Source organism: Lepidochelys kempii, chromosome 1, assembly GCF_965140285.1.
Source record: "Lepidochelys kempii isolate rLepKem1 chromosome 1, rLepKem1.hap1, whole genome shotgun sequence".
In the NCBI taxonomy this organism is placed as follows: Eukaryota; Metazoa; Chordata; order Testudines; family Cheloniidae; genus Lepidochelys; species Lepidochelys kempii.
In genome coordinates, this window is record NC_136380.1 from 71,419,586 (window position 1) to 71,444,352 (window position 24,767).

Sequence of the window (24,767 nt, forward strand, 5' to 3'; positions counted from 1 at the left end):
CAGGCTATGTCTACACTAGCACATTTGTTGGTAAGACTTATGTCCCTCAAGGGTGTGAAAAAACACACCCCGAGTGATGTCTGTTACATGGAGAGAGGCACCAGTGTGGACAGTGCTATGTCAGCAGGAGATCATCTCCTGCTGACATAGCTACTGCTGCTTGTTGGCGGATGGTTAAATTATGTGGAGGGGAGCGCTCTCTCTTCGAAATAGAGCAGCTACACTGGAGATCTTAGTGGCACAGCTGCAGTACTACAGATATGCCGCTGTAAGGTCTCTAATGTAGACCAAGCCCCAGTGTCACAGCAAAATGCCAGATGGAACAGATTACTTAGCATAAGTAGTGAACACATATTGTAAGGGACCATTCAAGGTAGTGTGGCCTATTAACACCTCTGAAGTCATAGGACAAAAATAGGGGGGGTGATGGTTTACAGATAGTTGTAATAAACCCTAAGTCCAGTGTCTCTGTTCAATCCATCAATTTTAGGGTTCAGCAGGGTAATGTCTTTAAACTCCCAGGCTCATCTTTTGAAAATGTTGTTCAGGTTTCCTTTAAGGTTGAGGAGTGATGGTTCAGCTATCGAGTGACCACTTTGTGAAAAGTGTTCACCCACAAGTAACAGGGGATTTAAATTCCCTCATAGTATTCCACCACAACTTCACCAGCTGTTACCCATCCGTTATAGTCTCTCTGGTTCCACACTAGCATCAACTTCCTGGACACCACAATCAGCTTCAACAATGGAATCCTACAAACAACTGTATGCAAGAAATCCATGCATCACCAAACCTACCTTCAGAAACCAAGTAACCACCCCAAACACACCAATAAATCTTCTACCTACAACCAAAAAAAAGGAGTACTTGTGGCACCTTAGACTAACAAATTCATTTGAGCATAAGCTTTCGTGAGCTACAGCTCACTTCATCAGATGCATTCAGTGGAAAATATAGTGGGGAGATTTATATACACAGAGAACATGAAACAATGGGTGTTACCATAAACACTGTAACGAGAGTGATCACTTAAGGTGTGCTATTACCAGCAGGACAGTGGGCAGGAGGGGAAACCTTTTGTAATGATGATCAAGGTGGGCCATTTCCGGCACTTGGTACTAAGATACCCTGGAATATGCTCTGAAGAGAAAGTCCTTGATATATACCTTAACACACTTAAAATGGCTTTCACCAAATAAGGACAGGCCACCAGAGAAGTAGATAGCATCATGGAACCAGCCATCCAAATACCTTTAGACAACCTGCTTCAATAGAGAAATAAAACCCTCTCTGACCTCACACTCACAGTTGTCCCCTATCACCACATATTGGAACCCATACGGGGTATCATCAAACAATTACAAGCATACTCGATGGAGACCAAATCCTAAAAAAAAAAATCTTTCCTGCACCTCTTCTTCCACACTTCAAGCTGCCTAAGCTCCTCACAGACCAAGACACACCAACTCAAAGGAGCATCAGACCCTGACAGATGTAAAACCTGCAGATGTCTCTCTCGTGCTACACTCAACAATCAACACTCCTCTGAAGATCCATGGATCCTACACATGCCTATTGCATGTGTGTACGTCATCCAGTGCACTAAATTCTAGACAATCATTATGTTCTCAAATGAACTCACACAGGAAAATAATAAAAGAAAAATAATACCCTTTCAACCTGTGCGTGAACACTTTTCACAAAGCAATAATTCTATATCTCACTTATCAGTCCTCATTCTCAAAGGAAACCTGCACAACACTTGCAAAAGATGAGCCTAGAAGCTTAAATTCATTACTCTGCTAGACACTAAAAATCATGGACTGAACACAGACACTGGATTTATTGCTTATTACAACCATCTGTAACCCACTAACCCCATCTTTTTGTCCCATAACTGCTGAGTTGTTAACAGGCCACTGTACCTTAAATGGTCCCTTACAATATGTGCTAACTACTCTTGCTAAACAATTTGTTCAACCTTGCATTTTGCTGTGACATGGGGGATATCTTTCCCAGACTTCAAGAAGAGCTCTAACAAACTTGACTCTCTCACCAGGAGAAGTTGGTCCCAAAAAATATATTCACTCACCTTGACTGTCTTGAAAATTAAATACAGTTAAAATGATGTTTATTGCTTAATTTCTATATGTATTAGGAAAAAAACCCTAAACATAGAACAACTTAATTTTCCAGAAGCAAAAGATAAATTTGCAAAATGGAATTGTCTTCAAAATATCATACACATTCTGACATTAGAGAAATTATTGTGAATTTTTAAAACTGGGAGAAATTGTACACTACACAATTTCCCTGAGTTACAGGCTGTTAGTTCTACTCCAATAGATCTTGCTCAGCTAACTGGAGTGTTTTACACATTCCCAATACACATGTATTTGTGTGCAAATACACACAATCAGAAACTCACCAGCTGTGTTCTATATTCACTGCATGTCTATTTATATTCAAAGATTGGAACCATGGAAAAGGATTTCTCAGTGCTGCAAAGGAGTATCATGAATTATTTACAGTAAATCAAATTTTATAACCCTTCTCAATCTTTCATAAACTGTATCTTCCTATTTTATTAGATACTTTATCCAGGAACTTAATACAGCATAAGTCAGGGAAATCTCTTAAATTCCTACAAGATTTGTAGGAGTATGTGCAGAAACAGTTCATAGAGTAGCTTATGCATGTCAGGTAACTGTAGGACTATTAATATCCTTCAAGTGTTTAATTTTTAAGAGAAAAGGGGCCCAGTTTTCTCAAGGGCTCAGCACCCAGCAACTCCTATAATTCTTAATTAGGGTTAGTGGGAACTGCTAGGTGCTCTGCAAACTTGAAAATCTATCCCAGAATTACTTGGCAAGCTGAGCTCATTTCATCAATATGCTAATTAACACAGCCAAATGTAAGGTCAAAAATCAAGGATCAAAGAATACAGGTCACATTGACAGGATGCAGAGTAACAGCTGTGTTAGTCTGTATTCGCAAAAAGAAAAGGAGTACTTGTGGCACCTTAGAGACTAACCAATTTATTAGAGCATAAGCTTTCGTGAGCTACAGCTCACTTCCTCAGATGCATATCATGGAAACTGCAGCAGGCTTTATATATACACAGAGAATATGAAACAATACCTACTCCCACCCCACTGTCCTGCTGGTAATAGCTTATCTAAAGTGATTATCAGGTGGGCCATTTCCAGCACAAATCCAGGTTTTCTCACCCTCCACCCCCCCACACAAATTCACTCTCCTGCTGGTGATAGCCCATCCAAAGTGACAACTCTTTACACAATGTGCATGACAATCAAGTTGGGCTATTTCCTGCACAAATCCAGGTTTTCTCACATCCCCCCCACCCCCATACACACACAAACTCACTCTCCTGCTGGTAATAGCTCATCCAAACTGACCACTCTTCAAGTTTAAATCCAAGTTAAACCAGAACATCTGGGGGGGGGGGGTAAGGAAAAAACAAGAGGAAACAGGCTACCTTGCATAATGACTTAGCCACTCCCAGTCTCTATTTAAGCCTAAATTAATAGTATCCAATTTGCAAATGAATTCCAATTCAGCAGTTTCTCGCTGGAGTCTGGATTTGAAGTTTTTTTGTTTTAAGATAGCGACCTTCATGTCTGTGATTGAGTGACCAGAGAGATTGAAGTGTTCTCCGACTGGTTTATGAATGTTATAATTCTTGACATCTGATTTGTGTCCATTTATTCTTTTACGTAGAGACTGTCCAGTTTGACCAATGTATATGGCAGAGGGGCATTGCTGGCACATGATGGCATATATCACATTGGTGGATGTGCAGGTGAACGAGCCTCTGTTAGTGTGGCTGATGTTATTAGGCCCTGTGATGGTGTCCCCTGAATAGATATGTGGGCACAATTGGCAACGGGCTTTGTTGCAAGGATAAGTTCCTGGGTTAGTGGTTCTGTTGTGTGGTATGTGGTTGTTGGTGAGTATTTGCTTCAGGTTGCGGGGCTGTCTGTAGGCAAGGACTGGCCTGTCTCCCAAGATTTGTGAGAGTGTTGGGTCATCCTTTAGGATAGGTTGTAGATCCTTAATAATGCGTTGGAGGGGTTTTAGTTGGGGGCTGAAGGTGACGGCTAGCGGCGTTCTGTTATTTTCTTTGTTAGGCCTGTCCTGTAGTAGGTAACTTCTGGGAACTCTTCTGGCTCTATCAATCTGTTTCTTTACTTCTGCAGGTGGGTATTGTAGTTGTAAGAAAGCTTGACAGAAATCTTGTAGGTGTTTGTCTCTGTCTGAGGGGTTGGAGCAAATGTGGTTGTATCGCAGAGCTTGGCTGTAGACGATGGATCGTGTGGTGTGGTCAGGGTGAAAGCTGGAGGCATGCAGGTAGGAATAGCGGTCAGTAGGTTTCCGGTATAGGGTGGTGTTTATGTGACCATTGTTTATTAGCACTGTAGTGTCCAGGAAGTGGATCTCTTGTGTGGACTGGACCAGGCTGAGGTTGGTGGTGGGATGGAAATTGTTGAAATCATGGTGGAATTCCTCAAGGGCTTCTTTTCCATGGGTCCAGATGATGAAGATGTCATCAATATAGCACAAGTAGAGTAGGGGCTTTAGGGGACGAGAGCTGAGGAAGTGTTGTTCTAAATCAGCCATAAAAATGTTGGCATACTGTGGGGCCATGCGGGTACCCATAGCAGTGCCGCTGATCTGAAGGTATACATTGTCCCCAAATGTGAAGTAGTTATGGGTAAGGACAAAGTCACAAAGTTCAGCTACCAGGTTAGCCGTGACAGTATCGGGGATAGTGTTCTTGACGGCTTGTAGTCCATCTTTGTGTGGAATGTTGGTGTAGAGGGCTTCTACATCCATAGTGGCCAGGATGGTGTTATCAGGAAGATCACCGATGGATTGAAGTTTCCTCAGGAAGTCAGTGGTGTCTCGAAGGTAGCTGGGAGTGCTGGTAGCGTAGGGCCTGAGGAGGGAGTCTACATAGCCAGACAATCCTGCTGTCAGGGTGCCAATGCCAATGCCAACTTGATTGTCATGCACATTGTGTAAAGAGTTGTCACTTTGGATGGGCTATCGCCAGCAGGAGAGTGAATTTGTGTGGGGGGGTGGAGGGTGAGAAAACCTGGATTTGTGCTGGAAATGGCCCACCTGATGATCACTTTAGATAAGCTATTACCAGCAGGACAGTGGGGTGGGAGTAGGTTTTGTTTCATATTCTCTGTGTATATATAAAGCCTGCTGCAGTTTCCATGATATGCATCTGAGGAAGTGAGCTGTAGCTCACGAAAGCTTATGCTCTAATAAATTGGTTAGTCTCTAAGGTGCCACAAGTACTCCTTTTCTTATTGACAGGATGGTGCACTATATCGTAGAAAGGAGTTCTTGTGTCTACACGTCAAAAAGAATGCAGAAAAAACCTGCAAGAATAATTATATTGAAATCAATAGAAGTTAGGAGCCTGAATATCTTCCTGCATCTGGGTCTAAGTACCTACATGAGGAGGATTTCAGATAGTAGAAGGTTCTTTAATTTAGTAATTAGGGGCATAACATGATTTTGTGTATGGAAGTTGAAGCTACGTAAAATCAAACTAAAAACAAGGACACACTTTTAACATTATAAAGAATTACCAAGAGATGAGGTAGATTCTTCATCACATAGTGTCTTTCTGGGGGGAAAAAAAAAGCTCTAAGTCAATCAGAAGTTATGGACATGATGAAGGAATTTCTGAGTGAACTTCTATGACCTTCATAATATATGTCAGATGAAAACCCCATTATCCTAGCTACTGTAGAAACAGACAGGAAAAAAAGATACTCTCTTCCCTTAAAAAGCTTACAAAAAGAGTCTGTAAAGTTACTAGCCAAGCCTAATGCAATATTGTTGTCTTACTACTGAATCATGTGTAAATATATATTTTTGCCAAGCAACTCTTAATTTGTAATAAACTCACATATAATTAAACATTACAGGAAAACGGAAAATGGGTGAATGGTCAAACACCCAAGGTTTGGGATTCAAAATAAATGAAAGATGAAGGACTTTGCAGCCGTAGTTGACTAAATTAAGGCAAAAAGCTTCTGAGAGACAGAGTTCAAAGACAAGTGGACACAATGGCTTCTTACAGGCAAGCTCTATTAATGCATCAAAAGCATGTCTCAGTACTAAGCGTTATTAACTTTGTCAATATTACCTAAGGCTTCAAAACTGTAAGATTAAGATAAATTTATATGTTTGGGAATGCAGGGCTCAAAAACAGTTTAAAACAAAACTGAGGATTTCATGTCCAATAGAGTTTCAGTTTCTTCAGTAACATCAATCTGAGAAATCTCTAAGGCTTACAGGAGGAGAATATTGATTGCCAAAATGGTGGTAAAGAAAAAGTAGGTTAAATAACTGATAACGTGTTTGAAGGAAGATTACATCTATTAATGGGAATAATCCAACAGTGTTCAATGCAGACCAGCTTGGTTAGATCTGAGCAAATATAAGTGTAATATCATTCTGTGGCTTAACTGAAAGACTGAATCTGCCTTCTTCAGAATAAGGCAGAAATAAAATGAACATGAAGGAAAGGTAAGTTAATTACTGACAGCCCAGCTCAAATCATATCAGTAGCTTATTCAGTTTTAATCATTATAATTGCAGAACAAAAGTGATCCCAGAACTCTAAAGCAGATTATTATAGATGTTATGGTCTATTCTATTCTAAGTAAGTTTTTTTATAGTACAGTGATGAGCATGGTATCTGAATGTTTTCTAGTTATGCATTAAATGACTTTGCTAACATCTGGCACCTATCTGTTCATTCGTCTCCCCAGGAGGAGTGTGCAGTGAATGATCTTGTTTTGATAGGGTTTTTGCATTTATTTATATATTTGTTTATTTATTTATAGTGAATATATCAACATATAATATATGTTAGAGAGGACAAGGTCAAAGATTTGCACCATGCACTTGGAATGGAAAGGGGTGAGGTTTGCAATAGCCCTTAATGCCTGGGAGGGTTCATTGCACAATTTAATATTGACGTCAGAGAAAGTTCTGTCTCCCATGCAGGAAAAAAAATGTATGCTTATTATGGAGTTCCATTGCGTTAGAGGAGCAAAGCTGTAAACATTGGTCTTCATCCCAGAATTTTAGGAATCTGTCATAAATATAAAGGGAAGGGTAATCACCTTTAAAATCCCTCCTGGCCAGAGGAAAAATCCTTTCACCTGTAAAGGGTTAAGAAGCTAAAGGTGACCTCTCTGGCACCTGACCAAAATGACCAATGAGGAGACAAGATACTTTCAAAAGCTGTTTCAAGCTGTGCTGAATAGAATGAATATTCCTGTCTGTGTCTCTTTTGGTAACTTAAGGTTTTGCCTAGAGGGATTCTCTATGTTTTGAATCTAATTACCCTGTAAAATATTTACCATCCTGATTTTACAGAGGTGATTCTTTTTTACTTCTATTAAAAGTCTTCTTGTAAGAAAACTGAATGCTTTTTCATTGTTCTAAGATCCAAGGGTTTGGGTCTGTGGTCACCTATGCAAATTGGTGAGGATTTTTACCAAACCTTCCCCAGGAAGTGGGGTGCAAGTGTTGGGAGGATTTTGAGGGGAAAGACGTTTCCAAACTACGTTTTCTCAGGAACCCAGATAAAGTTTGGTGGTGGCAGTGGAAGTCCAAGGGCAAAGGGTAAAATAGTTTGTACCTTGGGGAAGTTTTAACCTAAGCTGGTAAAAGTAAGCTTAGGAGGTTTTCATGCAGGTCCCCACATCTGTACCCTAGAGTTCAGAGTGGGGAAGGAATCTTGACAGAAGCCTTTCTACATATGCTATGCACAGGTCACAGAGCCCCTTGAAGATAATACAAATAAATAATAACAAAGAGTCAACTGCTGGAAATGGCCCATCTTGATTATCACTAGAAAAGGTTGCTTTTTTTTTTTTTCTCTCCTGCTGGTAATAGCTCACCTTAACTGATCACTCTCGTTATAGTGTGTATGATAACACCCATTGTTTAATGTTCTCTGTGTATATGACAGTAATACATATCTTGTAAGAGTTTCACAAAAATGTCAAACAAAGGTCCTGATTCTGGAGACGCTTAAACATGCTTAGCTTGATTTCAGTTGGACCACTTTTATCTAAAGTTAAGAACACGAATAAGTTTTTGCAGAATTAGACCTAAAATTCTTCTGCCTGTCAAAGATTGTTATACAAAAATAGTGACAATGGATTTACAAGAATAAAGTTTTATACGTGCATTTTAAGATGACATTTGAGAAATCAATTTGATCTGAAGAAAGTTCATTAGGCTTATTAGAAATTATACGTTAATTTCTTTCAGCATTGGTATGATATCTGAGAGCTTTTAGCATAGTTGTTTGGGCTGGCAAGTATTTCCAAACACTGTACAATATTTAGAGTTGCATTAATTAAACAGTGTTACAGGTACAGGACCTGTGGCGGGAAGAGGCAGGGCTGGGTGGCAGCTTAGGGGAAGGGTTGGAGTGTGGGTGGGAACTCTCAAAGTTGGCACTTCTGCTAGGTAAATAACATTTTCTTGGTATTTGCACAAATCATATTGCTAAGTACAACTAAAACAAGAAAAACATACAATCAGGATAAATATATTTAAGTTCTCCTTACAGCCAGGTATTACCAAGGAACTCTAATGAGCTTTCTGCAGCCAACCGTTCTTCTTTCCCAAAAGAGTCCCCTTGTTCAGTCCAGCCTAGTCAACCCACGTAGAGAGAGAAAGTCAGCTGGCCAGGAGCTTGCCTCCTAGGTTCCTCATAGTACAATACCTACCACCTGCTTTTCAAAGCTGCAATTCCTGATAATCCTTGCAATGAGGACAAGTTTGTGGTTTCTTCTCTCTTCATAGAGAACATAGCTCTTTCCCTACTATTCTGTGTGGTGTCCACACACCTCTCACAAAAGAGACTGTCATCTTATCTTCAAAAGTCACAAATGTGTCACATATTAACTGTTACGACTTCCTTTGGGAGTGTGATGGGTGGATAAACAACACACTAGAAAGACAGAGCAAGAACTCTGGGCCTGGGAAGCATTACTCCCTTAGGCCTGCTGGTCGTGTTCCTGTTGGAGGGACTGAAAAGGGAAGCTCTTCAGAATAGACAGAAGGGTGGCAGACCTATACTTACAGTTATTGAGGGACTATACTAGGAGGGTGCATCTCCAGGAGGAGGGCTGCTGCCTGAAGCTGGGATTCTCTAGCTGGCAGAGGCCCATGGACTAGGTAGCAAGGGATAACCATAAGCCATAATGCACCCCAAGGAGGGACAGAACAGTAGGAAGAAACCCAGGGGAGGGTGTCAGCTAGATCTCAGGTAGTGAGCTCCATCCTTATTGTGCTTAAGAGGGTCACTTGGAACTTGGTGGAGTGGGAGGGCCTGAGTTCCCTACTTGACTGCTAAGCGGGCCTGCTGCAGTGGACTCTGTCCACCGGGCATGATGGGGTATGTGTGTCTTTCGCATTCACAGGGGGTATTTGAAACCTTTTTAAATTCAGGAGTTAAGAATGTGCAATACTTCCCTCTCAGGATGGAGATTCAGGAAAGCAATTCAGATTAGAAAGTGTTTCCGTTACTTTGATTTTTATGAACCCAAAAGTATTACTGTACTACTACTGTATGTTTCAGAGTAACAGCCGTGTTAGTCTGTATTCGCAAAAAGAAAAGGAGTACTTGTGGCACCTTAGAGACTAACCAATTTATTTGAGCATGAGCTTTCGTGAGCTACAGCTCACTTCATCGGATGCATACCGTGGAAACTGCAGCAGACATTATATACACACAGAGATCATGAAACAATACCTCCTCCCACCCCACTGTCCTGCTGGTAATAGCTTATCTAAAGTGATCATCAAGTTGGGCCATTTCCAGCACAAATCCAGGTTTTCTCACCCTCCGCCCCCCCCCCCCCCCGCCACACACACACAAACTCACTCTCCTGGAGTTTGATGATCACTTGATGATCACTTTAGATAAGCTATTACCAGCAGGACAGTGGGGTGGGAGGAGGTATTGTTTCATGATCTCTGTGTGTATATAATGTCTGCTGCAGTCTCCACGGTATGCATCCGATGAAGTGAGCTGTAGCTCACGAAAGCTCATGCTCAAATAAATTGGTTAGTCTCTAAGCTGCCACAAGTCCTCCTTTACTTTTTACTACTGTATGTGTATACTCGCGTAACATTGACAGTTATGCAAGTAAACTACAAGAGCAGCCTAAGTCTAAATGCTAATGAACACTGCTCCATAGACTTATTGACATGATTTTTGTGAATTATCTTAATCCAAACTATGTAACACAGAAATGGCTTTGGAGAAACAAAATGACATGCTATTCAGCATCACTTACCAATTCCATTCAATCTACACAATTTTCCTGAGCAAATCAGTAGGTATCTAAAACTAACGTTAATATTTTGTATCCATCTTTTCTTGTTATGGCTCTCTTGGCTTTGACTATTTTCACTGAGGGATTCAAACATTGCACCTGATTGAATGCAGGTTATACTTCTATATCCCACGCATTGCAGTAAGACAATAGGAGGAAAATATCTGCCGAACCAGTTGACCCTCATCTAGCATACATGAGAGGCATACTGAACGGTAGTGATTTGAGCTTGGTGGTAAATGAATGGTCAGGTTCCTGAGATCTTTACATAGCATATTTTGTTTGCACCTTTTTATTTAACACTGTACAGTAGTTTGGAAATAGAGTGCTGAAACCACTGCCTATTATGATGACCAATCTTATTTCACTGTACTCCTGTATCCATATGGGGTCTTTTTTTCTCATGCTTAGTTTGTAAATTCTTTGGGGCCAGGACACACTTTTTTTATTCTGCGTTTGTACAATGCCTAGCACAATGCAATCCTTCTCCATAGCTATGGCTCATAGGTGCTATGATGGTAATAGAAACTAATATTTATTCATTTTTTTTCTCAGATTCCCCTGAAACAAGTTAATTTTTCTATATGCTCAGACAGATGAAATCATTATATTAGGAAGCTAAAACTACTGCTAAGGAAAGATTTGCAAGGGCTACAATTTTTGGTACTCTAATTTCTTATCGCAAAATGGAGTGCTTGGGTTTGTTAATTTCACCTACACAAATGGGGTAGGGGAGGGAGGAAGAAAGAGACACTGATTCAAAAAATATTCTTTAGAAATCTTGGAAAAATTAACTGAAGCATTTGATCCACTGTAGAGCAATGGAAACAAAAAGCTGTGGAGAGAAATGAAGTTGGATTACTTGAATGGTATTAAATGCAAGACAGGAACAGTTGCACAATCTGGTGTAAATAATGCAGCTAACAAGCACAACATGTGGTCTGCATAAATGTGACATTTTGTTTATACTATTAGCAATATTTGGGAATTATGCTGTGTTTTCAAAAGTTAAAGTAACTCCTTGCCTCAAATGGGGAAAGCAACTCTATACAGGTGTGCTCTGCACATTGACAAAGTCTTTTTGAAATCAGGGGGTACAGGTGGAGGCCAGGGTTGGCTTCTCCAGAGCCAAGTGTAGATCTGGGTGCTAACATGTTACTGGAAAGAGGTTCTCAAAATGGTGCAGAGGATCGTTAAAGTTATAAGGGACACATTATCATAACATAAAACTTATAATAAAAATGTAGGACTGGAACAGCTCTCAGTAGGCCTTCTAATCCAGTTCCCTGCACTGAAGCAGGACTAAGTGTTATCTAGAACATCCCTGACAGGTGTTTAAGAACAGATTAGATAAAGAGACTAGAAGAGCACCAGTCATCACTGGGCAACTTTACTTCTGCATTAATGAAGGTTTGGGGCAGTTAATATTAATCTAGTTCAATATCCTTCTTCCATGGTGGCCAATGCTATACTCGTCATAAAAATGCCTATATTGTATCTAAGTATGTGATGCTGTGCCATTGGGTTTAACCACATCTTGTGTTCTGAAATCTGAAAATTGACAACCCTTGAAATTTCATCCAAGCTAATCAAAATGTAGATGACACACTTGATAAAAGAATCCTGTAGATTCATCAGATGTGGGCAAGATGAACAGTAGTGCATTCAATGTCTAAACACCTATTCTTTCTTTACTCTAAAGAAACAGTTAACTACAGTTAACATCTTCCACTGCATTTTCAGAATATCTGTCATTATAGCTTTTGCATTGCAATTTGATTAAATTGTTAGTTAGGTTAGGAAATTAAGTCTTCTATCTTATGTCTGTATATGCTCCCCAAGACCATAGTTTCTGAGAGTCTATGAATCTTATTTATTTATCCTCACCATACCCTGGTGAGGTAGAGAAGTACTCGCCACATTTTACATACAAGGAGCTGAGATACAGGGGGACTAAGGCTCACACTGTAAAGATATTTATGAATTGCTCTGTTTGCTATTACAAGATTAAGTGATGTGGACATCTAACTTCCAGCTGATTTAGGAGCCTAAATTCTACTGACTTTCAATGCAGTCTTAATCTCTTAAGCCTTGCAACACTGAGTAGAGCAATATCTAAATGTCACCTTTTAAACCGCTGGGCCTAAATGACTTACCTGAGGTCACCTAGGAAGTCTGTGATAGAGCAGGGACCAAAGTCTAAGGTCAGCACCCTAATCTCTGGACCATCCTTGTTGTCACACAAAGCTCCAGGTTTTCAAGGTTCTTTTTTCTAGGATTGTAAATATTAATACATCTTATATGTACCTAGGGCTCAATATATAACTTGTTCCAAATAAATAATGAATCTCTGCCCAAAAGTCAGTACATTCTAAAGACATGAGTTGATTCAAAAGACAATATGTAGTTAAGTGCTTCATAGAACAAATAGATCTTCCAGATTCTTTTCAATTACCAGGGTTACTCGGTTTCTTAACTTCTCATTTGAGCAGATTGGAAATGTAAATATTTTCAATGAAAAAATGCAAAGTTTTATCAGTTTTCTCCCCCCCCCATGTAATTTTGTTGCTTTGGGGGTAGGGGGAGGCAGTTTATAGAGTGTTGTTGTTTTTCTGAAAAAAAATAAAAACTCCCTGTTGACTAAGATTTTTCTTGAACATTTTTCAACTAGCTTTCCTCACTGCTTGGTTGAGGAATTTCTGGGGAACCATTGACAGATGAGTACAGATGCTAAGTACAGCCTTGGCTTTTAATGCTTCAGTTTTCCCAACAAAGAAGCAGCAGCTCTTCTGCTTGTAATACTAGTAACCACATAACCCCCCAGGAATAAATGATGGTTTGTTAACAAACATTTCTTCCCACCCTCTCTAAAATTCATATCGTGGTTATGTGACTCTGCATCACCTTCAATATAACTTTGTATCTCAGAACCACAATGTAGTCTTTAATATTTTAATGCATAAATATTACCATTATAGAATATATAAGCTAATATTAATTGAAGTTTGTTTTGAAAAATCAAGGCACCGGAAATCACAAATTAGTGATTTAGTTCAGCAACAAGCATGCCATTCCTCTATTCAGGAACAAGTGCAATGCATCTCTGCCCCAGGAGTACTGTTCAGGCCCCTCTTAACTCTCTCACGCACAAGGTTGCCCATTATAGGGACTTTCCCCTATGATTCCTTTCTGGGGCTAGCCCTTTAAATTTGGCAGTTGCAGGCCTAAAATAGCCATTTTGGAACTGGCAGCTGCAAAGTGTTCCTGATTTTGTTCATGCTGGTAAGTACTATATGTGTTGTGTTTTCCTTCTTATTTAATTCTGAGATAGCATATTCTCACAGTTCTGAAACTTGAAGCTTCAGCAAAGTCTGAATGAGAAGTCTGCTATGGAAGATTTGTTGCTGAATCATGTCTTTGTTCATATGATGGTGAACTCATGTCTAGCCCTCCTATACACACTTTGTAAAATGACCCCCAAGTGAAGGCAAAACATACTGAAACTTTAAAAAAAACCAAAACAAACAAAATAAAGCTGCTATGGATACCTCTTACCTTATTCATTTGGCTCACAAAATAGAAAAATGTCAGCCTCCAGTACCTTTTTATAGGATTTCATATTTTGAAAGGGTTTCTAGCTATATTAATCTATTTTTCTCAATCCATTTTCTATGAATTTATTCTCTCTTTTTTTGTACTTTTAACACTTGTATAAAAAACATAAAAATAATCCTCATTGCAATTAACTGACATAGATGAAAATTACTACTGAATGTTATTTTTCCATTTAGTTTTTATCAGAGAACTCACCTAAGGTCTTCAGTTCACTACAAGTCAAATGTGTATAAAATATAGCACTTAATATTAACTTCATTTGATACAAAGGCAAACAGTACTGTAGCTTGTTAGTCAGCAATGTGAAATAAATGTAAGGTTTTTTGTCTTGAATTTAAAAGGTTTTATTGAAAAGCTTATAAAAAATGTACAGCAAGTTGACTGATATTATTCTAGATATTTTGTCTGCCTGGAAACATTATACTTCATAGTAATTCAATTAACATTCAAAAAGAGGGTTCTGTTTTAATTGTAAGTTTGGATGGTGTATGGTATATGGGAAGAGTTAGTTTAAAAAAAAAAACAAGAACCCTGTCTGTTTGAGGGAACTGATTAAAGTATATCCCAAATATGATGATAAAATGCAAAAATCAATAAAAGCAAATCAATCTGAAAACGTTCCAAATCATTTTCCAAATTAGGAAGAGAGAATTGAATTGACTAAAGGTTTAAAATATAAAATATTCATATGGTACTTTGTATTGCTGCTTGTTTCAGATTATTTAATCAAATAAAAGTTTTGCAAGGTACAGAATACCTTGCTATAAACAAAAACATACACTCAGGAGATTAGCTGCTCCAGTCTAATCCAAAGTATAAATGTTACATTTTGAAAAAGAATATTACAAATACGAATTGAACACAATGAAACCTTGGGAATCTTGCAGGCTGCTGAGCATGGTCACAAGCATTAGGATTGGCTAATTGGCCAACTTTCACATAATTTTAGATAACAACACAAAATGCCACTAAAGCCAAACCATCCTGTTAGAAGGCAAAGGAATAAGCAATACCCACAACCAACTGTGCCCTGGCCAAATTCTGCTATTTTTTTCTATACCACTTCTCAAATCCAATCTTTGTTTCATATCAACAGTACGAAAGCTTTCTTCCAGGCCCTGTACATCACACATTCTGATTACCATAGTGTGATCTTCTCTGATCTCTCTGCCAGTCATGCCACTCCCCTTTCCGTACATACAAAATACAGCTACTAAGAGTATCTTCCTGGCCTGTCACTCTGTCCATGTTATCGCAACCCCCTCTTTGGGGTTTTCCACTGATCTCATGTCTTCCACCACATCATGTTATAGTTCCTTGTCCCCATATTCAAGGCTGTTCACAGCTCTACCTCTCCCTATTCATCAGTTTGTCACCTATTGTATCTGTTCTACCAGTCTCAACCACATGTTTGTGCATCGGTTGCACAACCGTCTTCATTCCTCTTTCTTGTACTATCTGCTTGGAATGTATGTACTAATCTCTAAGACCACAACCCTCTCTTTTTTATCCTCTCTTAAGGTTCACTTGTATTATGACCCCTGGAAAAAAAAAACACCCAATCAATGACTGCTACTTTTGGATCTTAAAAAAAGCCTTTAAATAATTCTGCCCAAGCAAGTTGTGCTCAAAGGCAGTCGGTGGACTGGTGTAATCTTATTGCTGCTTCCAGCTCCTTTTATCCTTCCCATTGTTTTTTTCATGTTCTCTGGCAGCCTCTCATCTTCAATTAAGCCTGATACTGAAAACATTTTATGCACACGCTTAACTGTACTACTATGAATAGTTCCATTGATTTTTTTTTAAGTGGTTCTATTCATGGCAGTTAAAGTGAAGACACGCATAAATGTTTACAGGTTGGGACTTTAGAGCATTTGCACTTCAAATCGGGGATCATACCTTCTATGTATCTGTACAGCATGTACCATGCTGGGACGCTGTTTCTGGTGGGGATCACTGTGTTACTACAATGGAAAAATGTAATAAAGATAATATAAGTATCAAACCACTTGCTATTTCATTAGAAACTCAGGAATTGCCGTAGTCAGTTGTCCATGTAATTTTGTTGGCAAAAAGGGGCAATTTTTAAATGAAGGGCCTCATCCAATTCCCATTGAAGTGAATGGAAGTTGTACAAAAGACTTTGCCTGAGGCAGAAACTAACCACAAACCACCATTATGTACCAAAACATACAATAGCACCTCATGAGGGAAATGTCTTCCTCAAACCTAGGGGATGGTTTTGTAACTGCAGGAACTTCTCCTGTTAGCCTTGCACTGCTAAATTTCTTTTGTTGTTAAAAATTTCCCCTAATATGTAGCAGAGGCTCCAGCAAGTGTTGCATCTTGATTTGTATTAAACTGCACTTCTCCTGGGACTGCAGCACTACACATTGGATCCTGGAGGCGGCAGTTTCTAGAAGTGAGCAAAGCAGTCAAAGATGAGGCAATGTGGGAGCCAGGAACAATGTAAGGGGAAAAATACTGGAGGGAGCCAACAGCAGTGATGAGCGATTAGGAAGACAGCAGCAGAATACAGGGAGAAATCAGTAGCAAGTGACAGCGTGATTTAGGAATGAATAAAGGAGGAAACCAGAAGAAGGGGGATTTATAAAGCAGAGACTATAATTGTCTGCAGTGGAGATAACACTCCTCACTCCCAGTATGAATTGCCACTGCACTACCCTGACGCCATAGCTCTGTCATTAATCCTTTACTTCAGTAGAGCTCAAAGCCTGAAAAGGAAGAGGAAGAATTGAGATGTTCTTTTGTTTTTTTAGCAACAGCCAGCAGCACTCTTATTCCAGAGCTTAGTGCTACTATTCTGAATGCACCCTGCATATTCACAAAAGGGGCCTCTAACATTAGATCTCAATGCAGACATCACCAGGGAAACTTTTATATACAAACCAGTCTTGTGACACCTTGGTTTCAAGGGAATACCATGATAGGAGTAGTTACAGTGGTCATTAATAAATAGTCAACACTTTCCAAGTTACTTCACTGCATTGCCTGAGATACTTCGCTAAAGCCCTATACTGAGATAGATCAGATACCATGGGGAGTGACTTACTAAATCTTGACAATATAATGATGACTACTGGATTTATTCTGAAGATCATCATAGCCAGAGCATAATGACTTGAGGGATTTTTACTATCCATTTCTTAGGAATCTAAGTTGTTCTTTATTTATTATCCATTAGTTGCCTATTGTTGGAAGTAGTAAACCCCCTGGCCTTTTCTTGTATGTACATTTTGTGCACACGGTGATTACATTGTATTTCGTCTTTAAACACCAGTGTGCATACTTGAAAAATTCTAACACTGATATCTGCAAGAGCCACTTGGACAAGTGGGTTTGGAAGGTGCAAATTCCACTACTTTTAGGAGAGGAAGTTTAGGAATTTTCATGTCTGTCTGTGTGTGGGTATGTGCATGTCCATGTCTGAGGATATGCAGTTTTGTGTCCTATGGCTGAGAATGGAAGTCTAGCTGTAAACTTGTCCTGTAACTGTTTTGTGTTTTACGAGTTACTCTAAGTCTTAAATTGTATGTTATTTGGGGTAAGGGAACACCGCTATCCCTGTTTGCATAGCACCTAGCTCAAAAGGGCACTGATTGTGATCAGGGGTCTCGGGAAACTACGATAATTTAACATTACAATAATTTAACATTTAATAATATGTAGACATTACTTGTAACCCAGAGGCCCAAGTTTTTCTGTTATTGCCACTCATTGTGTCATGTATAAAAATAGGTTTTAAACTCTTGAGGACAGAAAGTGTGCCATGCCTAGTCTATTTGCATGTTAGGACCCCCGGGCCATTTTGAAAATAAATATATGAATAAGAAATAATAATATAATAAAACCACCAAACTTCAACTTTTGAACTATCACTCTTTTCAAAGGTGAAAAGCCCCACATATTAATCTCTCCTCATACGGAAGCCATTCCATACCCCTAATCATTTTTTGTTGCCCTTTTCTGAACCTTTTCCAATTCCAATATATCTTTTTTGAGATGGGGCAACCACATCTGCATGCAGTATTCAAGATGTGGGCATACCATGGATTTTATATAGGCAATATGATATTTTCGGTCTTATTATCTATCCCTTTTGTAATGATTCCCAACATTCTGTTCACTTTTTTGACTGCTGCTGCACATTGAGTGATGTTTTCAGAGAACTATCCAGAATGACTCCAAGATCTCTTCCTTGAATTCTAACAGTTAATTTAGACCCCGCCATTTTATATGTATAGTTGGGTTTATGTTTTCCAGTGTGCATTACTTTGCATTTATCAACATTGAATTTCATCTGCCATTTTGGAGCTTAGTCACCCAGTTTTGAGAGATCTTTGCAGTCTGCCTGGGACTTAATTTTGTATCATCCGCAAATTTTGCCAACTCACTGTTTACCGTTTTTTCCAGATGATTTATGAATATGTTAACTAGGACTGGGCTCAGTACAGACCGCTGGGTGACACTATTATTTACCTCTGTACATTCTGAAAATAGACCATTTATTCCTATCCTTTCCCCCCTATCTTTTAACCAGTTACCAATCCATAAGAGGACTTTCCCTATTATCCCATGACAGCTTATTTTGCTTAAGAGCCTTTGGTGAGGGACCTTGTCAAGGGCTCTCTGAAAATCAAACTACACTGGATCTCCCGTTTTCTGAACTTAAATTCTACAGTGTTGGGCTGCTGTGATGTTTTCCCCACCACAGGAATGTTAAATTTTATTATATTGTGGTCACTATTACCAAGCGGTCCACCTATATTCATCTCTTGGACCAGATCCTGTGTTCCACTTAGGACTAAATCAAGAATTGCCTTTCCTCTTGTGGGTTCCGGGACTAGCTGCTCCAAGAAGCAGTCATTTAAGGTGTCGAGAAACAACAAAGTTCATTTAAAATAGAAATGTTGACACTGGTGCTTCTGTTTCATTAAATCTTAAACAATGCTTTATTATTTTTTAAAAAATCAGCTTTTGGCCTGTTCCTTGGTCTTTAAAAAATTTAGATGTTAATTATACTGTATGTGCAAAAAGCTCAAAGGCAGTACGCTGGTAAAGCTTGGCGGAAACCCAATAAACCCATTTCAGTCTAAAGCACCGTCAAGGGAACTAAAACAAGCGTGTGTCAGTATGTTTAATATTGTAGCCTAGGGGGACATAACACTTGCTCTGTATGAGAAGAAAACAGCAGGCCTTTTCACTAAAAATGAGACAGAGGAAAAAACTTGTGATCGCAAAACAGAAAAGCATATTGCTGATAAGACAAAAGTGTAAGAGGTTCTCCACAAATTCAAGCTGTGCCTTTCCCAACTAAAATTGCATATTAATTTGCATGTCTGTTTTTAGTTGCACAGCTGGCAGGAACTGTGAAAAGGAAATTAGTTGTTGTTTTCCCAGAGACTCTTTACAGCAAACTTCTTGCAATGTTTTTTTTTCTCTTTGAGCTGAAATATCGGACTCAGATTAGCTGCTTTATCTGCTCTTCTTATTTACAATAATAAAAGAAAAAAAAGAGGCACCCAAATTAGCACCCTCTTCTTAAAATTTGATTGATCACATTTTTACATTAAGATTCAGGATATATTTTCATGAGACCAGATTCCTAAACTAACAAAATGTGATATTTTGAGAAATTCCTTCCCTACACAGGTAATGGGCTAAATTATTTATTTTGCTCATTTTATTATATTGCTCTTTACTTTCATTTTGATCATAACTTTCAAGCCAGTCTTAAAAGAAAAGAGCAACGTTGTACTCGCAGCTTGATAATTTCAGTACAGTTACCTCTGGTAACGGGCAGAAACATACTTGACCATAAAGGCTTTGCAACTGGCCCACGAGCTGCATGTGGCCCCATCAGGATAATCCGATTGTGGGCCACGAGACATTTTGCTGATGTTGACCGTCCACAGGCATGCCCCACTGCAGCTGTTTTGAGCTGTTGGTATGGTGCAAACAGCCAGAGCATATAACTGAATCTAGCCTTATGGCTGCATAGGAATAATTGCTTGGGTGTGCATTGAGCATTCCATGCAGGAATCTGTAAGTGTTTTCCCAATATAAATTTAATCAAATCTCATAACCTCAGGAAGGTAGGACACTACAATTAAATCTATTTTACAAATGCATAAACTGAGGCGCAGATGTTTGTGACCTGCCCATAGTTACAGGGTGAGTCAGTGACTGAGGGCTGGGAATATCCTTTGGGAATCTTATTCTTCTTCCCCTTTCCTTAACACAAGACCCACATTACTTACTTCCATGGCTCTCTAGTATATGGAAATAGAAGCTTATCTAGTACAGCAGCCCATACAAGGGGGAAATGTCTAAATACACTGAGAGATGGAGAGAGAGAGAGAGCAGATACATATATTAGTTTGTAAAGTAAGGACAAGAAGATGTACATATAATATACGTTTTTCGTAATACTGGATTTAAAAATATAAGCATTTAGCTCCTGTAATGTACTGTGAGATGTCTGACTTCCTAAATGAGTTCAAGTGTAACTTACTGTTACCCATCACAAGGTCATTGCTGTATTTAAGAGCCTTACAAAAAAAGATAATTAATTGAGCTGATCCAAGTGCCTTGCTCATCTCACTAGACCTATTTCTCAGCTGCCCTAGGTTAATCACCAAGTCCGCCACATGCTGATGTCCTCCATTACATCATAATTAGAATTTAGCTGGCAAAGCTGGCAAAATTATTCATATTTTCCTTCTAGGAGCCAGATGTTGCTGAAAAGATTTAATTTAATTGTGTGATAGATGCAATAATAGTGTCCATGTGCAGAGAGCTGATAGTGGCATTGATAACAGTATAAGGAAAGTGAAGTGAGGCATGCTTCTTGGCTAGTTAATTATGATGATTCCTTTATGTAGAACCTCTCATTTCATATTAGATTTAAAGTAGATAGAGAAAGTATTAAGACTATGCAAATGTAAACTATTTATTTATTTAAAATTCTGCAAATGTAAAGCTGTGCTCTGTAAAGTTAAGGCTGCTGAAGTGGTTGGTTGTTGTTGTTGTTTTTCTTAGCAACAATTAAATAACCACAGCATTGATACCTTGTTGAGATATAAAGAACTCTATATGGTGACATTATATATGATTTGATATACAAGACCTCTGCATTATATTGCTGAAGTAGAAGATATCATTGCTGTTTGATGTCCACAAGAAATAAGTTATAGGTAGATATTGAATCCTGTGGAGATGAATATCAAGTGGTAGATTCTATCTACAAACATGAAGTCAAGGCCATTATTTAACTTGAGGGATATTAAAATATGAAGTTAATGGACCAAATTATATTCTGGTGTAAGCAAGTACAACTCCCAGTGAAATATATGGCCACTTATATTTATTAAATCAACTTTCATTCTGGTATTAGATTTTGAATGTTATCAAAAGTATTTGGAAATCATGCACATGAATTTATAAAGTAGTAACCCGTTTAAAAAAAAATAACAAGAAGATGAAGACAAATTTCTAAGTGAAACAATACTGATTTCCTGAATAGTTCATATTGTTTTTATATTTTTAACTCATCGTTCAGGAGAGAGTTGTTTGAAAATATGAACAAATTGATTATTAATGTGCCAGACCTGAGGATTATTGTCCACTAATACTAAGTGTATACATCTAATTGGAAAAGTTTATCAAAAACAAAATATGGATGAAAATGGAAACACAAATATTTGTGAAATTCTTTTTGGTCTCGTAAACAATAGAAACTTGTTAACACTTTGTATGACTCTTTTTTCAGTAGATTACATTGGGCAATACATCTGTATATATTTAATTGATCAGTGCAGCTTGTTAAAACTATCTTTGAGTGAGTATGGTGCAGTCACAAATGTAGCTAATGTTCCGTTTGGTTTTGCTCTTTGACTTCAATGTTCTGAGCTCCACCTCACCAACAAACTACAGAAATGTGTTGGCTTAGAACGGGCCAACTTCAGTAACTAGAACACTGTTTTTGACAGAGAAAGAAACTGTGTGGCTCAGAGTTTGGAGATGTTTTCCTAGAGTTCTGATGTACTGCTTCTGTGAGTTAGAAACTGAGTTTTGCCTTTGCAAACTAATATTTCTGCTTTGGAATAATGTACAGACTTTTAAATAAATAACTTTGTGATACAATCCAGTTCTGGAGCTAGCTCATTGGGAGCCATAAGCAAGAATATTTGGGGACCCCCTACATGCACAACATGTACTAATAATAGGGGGTCCCCTAGAACCAAGCAATAGCTTAGTTTGCTTATGACTAGCTGATACAAGCCTTTATATCTGTTAATTCATTTCTTTCCCAACTATGAAATAACCTGTCTCTTGACCACTTGAAATACATCATATTATATTTACACTTAACGCCCCCACACCCCGAATTTAGTATTGCAGTAAATACTGCCGAAGAGTTCCAAACATGGGACTAGGACCCCAGAGGCTAGGCTGTACTAACATAAAACAAAAAGAGCTACAGACAGGAGAGCACAAAGGAAAAAGAAAAGACAATAGTGCCCAGTGTGCTGTAGGCTTCAGAGGATCAGAAATCTTTCAACCCATAATATGATTGCTTGCTTAGTCAATCTCGATTCTTTTACTTTAAAAGAAAAAAAAAATCCTATCATATAACTGGATGTTATTTCCACCTAGCACATTCATAGATCAATTTCTCAGAATATCAAAATATAAAAGCTAGGCAGTAGTTTGCATTCTGAAAAAGAAGAAACTGTCTTGGCAAACCTTAGTGGTGCTTAATAGGCCACAGAGTCTGCCTTTTGGAAGTAAGGTCAGAAATAGTAGCAAAAATGAACTTGGATGGTTACTTTGGATGTTGGTTGATGTTGCGATTACTAAGGTAGATATATTGTCATATTGTCTGAAGAAATACTATAGTGATTGCCCTCAGTGAATTTCAGGTGATGAAGTCGGAAATATGCATATAAAGTGAGCTCCATTAGCCAGAAGACTTGTGACATGCTGAGGGGTATGATGAGAAATTGAAAACCTTTGTTTTCATTGCCATGGGGTGTTCTGATATATTTCCTTAATATATATTATGACTGGTATACTGGCAAGCCAACAACTATCAATTAAGTGTGGAATATGTTTTGAATACCTCTGCATTTCCATACAAAGTCAATCTAACTATGTCCGGAATAGACCTTTTCTTCAAAATATAAACAGTGTCCATTCATAGTGCATGGAAAAGACATCAGAAAATGTACAACATCTTCATGGACCAAGCAGAATAGATTTCTAATATCCAGTATGGGCCTGATACTCTGAGATACTGACTCGTTCAACTCCCACTAAAGTCAATGGGAGTTAAGTGTGCTTAGCACCTGGCAGGATTTGAAACCTCATAATTGTGAGCCAAATTCTTACTTAGAGTCATACCTACCTCTTTCTGAAGCGATGGTGAGACACAGGTGATCAGGAAGCTCGAAGGTTTGGTCTAACATAATCTATATAATCAATGGCTGTCAGTGATTGCATATGGTGCTCAGCAGTATGTTAGGTTCTTGTCAGGTGGACAGAAACCAGAAGACCAGAAGTCCGAAGTGTAGACAATGCAATGTTTATTGGGTTAGTTTCCAGCAAACATGTGGTATAACTCTGGTACCATAACTCTGGTACCGCAGGCCTTGTTTCCTAGTGTCTCGTTTTCCCCCCTCTTCAGGAGGCATAATTATGCCTGCAATGCATGCCCACAGTCCCACCCCTTACAATTTAGGGTCATGTGCCATTCTGGGTCTGGGGACGTCATCCCACCTCTTTGTACTCCATGGGAGGGGTAAGGAGTAAGGTTGTGCTCCGATCAGGGATGGGCATTTCTTTAGTCTTTTAGTGTTTTTTACCACCCCCACCCACCCCGCCCAAGCTCCTTTGCCTCTACGGGCTGGTTGCTTGATTTTTGCTTTGAGATAGGGGTTGAGGCAATCATAAAGTGTGCTCTGAGTAACACTTTAACTGCTCTTATCTATTCCCGTTGTACCAACAAATCCATCTGACTGGGCAGAAAGCAACATCACAGTGTCTTTGTCCTTTGTTTACACATATTACATATTAGTATAAGAGTATCAAAAAGGCAAACCCAAAATTCTATCCAAGGCTAACAAACTGACCTATATACTAACAGAGTACACTAGCTCTACTACAGCAAGAGGTGAGATAGACATTCCATTTAAAACTTTTGTTCAGCTGCTGTTAATGTCTCAACAGTTTCTTTTGTTTCCCTCTCATAGTTGATGTAAGCTGAATGCTTGATCATTTTTGGAAAGTTTGAGCACGTGTTCAGCCATTTTTTATTTCTACTAGAGTGGGGGAAAAAGTTTTACACTTTTCAGAAACTGTTCATACTTCACCTGCCTTTGCATAACTTACATAGGCTTTCCTTGAAACTTCAAAATTAGCATGCAAATGACCATCATTTAGATATGTGACATTAAGACTGAAGAAATATGAGTGAAATCACAGTTTAGTAATGTTTTATTATCCATCAATCTCATCCCACCTCATTCACTTCTTATTATATTCATTGCCTACTCTGACTCCACTACAGAATCTATTTGTCTCCTGAACTCTCTGTCCAACTTTTATGTGGCTGGTCTTTTGCTATCTCTATACAGTTCCATCATGCCTGACTCCATTATACTCTTCTACCACCACATCCATCTGATCTTACACCACTGATGACTTTCACTGCACTGT